General features: G+C 56.5%; 1 pseudogene across 1 annotated transcript; it reads left to right on the forward strand.

Annotated features, from left to right (window-relative positions):
- The first annotated feature begins 253 nt into the window (after nt 1–253).
- Nucleotides 254–2,092, forward strand: LOC308380780 (annotated as a pseudogene). Its single transcript has 2 exons — nt 254–1,255; nt 1,569–2,092. The product of its transcript is annotated as an uncharacterized misc_RNA (transcript).
- The last annotated feature ends 313 nt before the right edge of the window (nt 2,093–2,405 follow it).

The following is a 2,405-nucleotide window of genomic DNA, read 5'->3' on the forward strand; positions in this document are numbered from 1 at the left end:
CTTTACGTATATCTTTTTCTACTTGATCTAAACAAAGTGTATTCTGCAGGTTCCCTTGGATATGCCTTTACTTAACAAGTGAAATATGCTGTCAACAACTTGAACAAGGTATGAGTTGGTCTTTTTTTGTAAATTTGCATGTAGAGTATATTTTAATTGAAGCCCTTGTTTTGTTCTAGGGTTGGAAGTTCCCCAGAGTAATGGGTACCATGGTTTCAGGCCTTGGACTCCTGGCAGTGGCTCTGTACCCTCCATGAATGACTTCAGCTCTATCAAAGGTGACGGTGTCCAAAGTTACAATGAACCTTTGAAGATGCCCCCATCATGGGCCCAGGTGAACCAGGAGGCCAAGATTCATCCAGTGAGCCAGGCAGCCAAGATGCCCCCATCATGGGCCCAGATGCCTCCAGTGAGCCAGGCAGCCAAGATGCCCCAGGTGCAGGCCCAGATGCCCCCAGCATGGGCCAAGATGCCTCCAGTGAGCCAGGCAGCCAAGATGCCCCAGGTGCAGACCCAGATTCCCCCAGCCCGAGTGAACCAGGCAGCCAAGATGCCCCAGGTGCAGGCCCAGATGCCCCCAGCCCGAGTGAACCAGGCAGCCAAGATGCCCCAGGTGCAGGCCCAGATGCCCCCATCATGGGCCCAGGTGAACCACGAGGCCAAGATTCATCCAGTGAGCCAGGAAGCCAAGATGCCCCAGGTGCAGGCCCAGATGCCCCCTGCATGGCCCCAGAAGCCCCCTGCCCCACCCAGCCAGGTGCAGGCCCAGATGCCCCCAGCATGGGCCAAGATGCCTCCAGTGAGCCAGGCAGCCAAGATGCCCCAGGTGCAGGCCCAGATGCCCCCAGCATGGGCCAAGATGCCTCCAGTGAGCCAGGCAGCCAAGATGCCCCAGGTGCAGGCCCAGATTCCCCCAGCCCGAGTGAACCAGGCAGCCAAGATGCCCCAGGTGCAGGCCCAGATGCCCCCAGCCCGAGTGAACCAGGCAGCCAAGATGCCCCAGGTGCAGGCCCAGATGCCCCCATCATGGGCCCAGGTGAACCACGAGGCCAAGATGCCTCCAGTGAGCCAGGCAGCCAAGATGCCCCAGGTGCAGGCCCAGATTCCCCCAGCCCGAGTGAACCAGGCAGCCAAGATGCCCCAGGTGCAGGCCCAGATGCCCCCAGCCCGAGTGAACCAGGCAGCCAAGATGCCCCAGGTGCAGGCCCAGATGCCCCCTGCATGGCCCCAGAAGCCCCCTGCCCCACCCAGCCAGGTGCAGGCCCAGATGCCCCCAGCATGGGCCAAGATGCCTCCAGTGAGCCAGGCAGCCAAGATGTCCCAGGTGCAGGCCCAGATTCCCCCAGCCCAAGTGAACCAGGCAGCCAAGATGCCCCAGGTGCAGGCCCAGATGCCCCCAGCCCGAGTGAACCAGGCAGCCAAGATGCCCCAGGTGCAGGCCCAGATGCCCCCATCATGGGCCCAGGTGAACCACGAGGCCAAGATTCATCCAGTGAGCCAGGCAGCCAAGATGCCCCAGGTGCAGGCCCAGATGCCCCCAGCATGGGCCCAGATGCCCCTGCCCCCAGTGAGCCAGACGGCCAAGATGCCGAAGGTGCAGGCCCAGATGCCCATGGCCCAAGTGAGCCAGACGGCCAAGATGCCCAAGGTGCAGGCCCAGATGCCCATGCCCCCAGTGAGCCAGACTGCCAAGATGCCCCCAGTGAAGCAGGCGGCCAAGATGCCCCAGGTGCAGGCCCAGATGGCCTCCATGCCGGTCGAGATGACTCTGCCTCAAATGACTCAATCCAACTCTTTAGGTAGTCTTGGCAGCTCCTCCATGGATGTCAGTGGAGAAACTGCTTCTAATGGTGGTGCTGAGGGTTCCTCATCAGGGAAAGAGCGCTACCTTGTGATCACAGAGCCATCAGGTTTTCAAGCACGCTACGTGGTTAAATCCTTCAATCGTTACGTGCGTGGAAAAATGGTCTTTTCACAAACCACCTACATCCCACTGGATGTTCCAAGTGATGCTGAGCCTGCTCCTGTCCCCATTTTTCTTGGACATGAAGCCCAGACTGACCAAACTGTAGACTACACTCTTTCAAAGTAGGCATGGGTTTTTCTGTATATCTGTTCATAAGTGAGTGTTTGGATTCTAATGTGTTTCTTTCTCTTCAGGAAAGGCTAAATTTGCCCAGTTGATCTTAGCCATGGAGGTATCTGTCTACTTTTGTTCTCAAATTCTGTTTCATGTGGGAGGGAGTCTTGCTTTTCTTACTTTGTCTTCTCTTTTCAGGCCCTGAACTCAAACCTAAATGGATATCAAGGATGCACTTTACATTGTGGTTAAAACAATAAAAGACTTTCTCTAAATTTGCATCTCCAATTTCTTGAAACCCTTTTATGGACTTGATGGGTAAAAG

The sequence above is a fragment of the Sprattus sprattus genome, assembly GCF_963457725.1.
Source record: "Sprattus sprattus genome assembly, chromosome: 2".
Taxonomy (NCBI): Eukaryota; Metazoa; Chordata; class Actinopteri; order Clupeiformes; family Clupeidae; genus Sprattus; species Sprattus sprattus.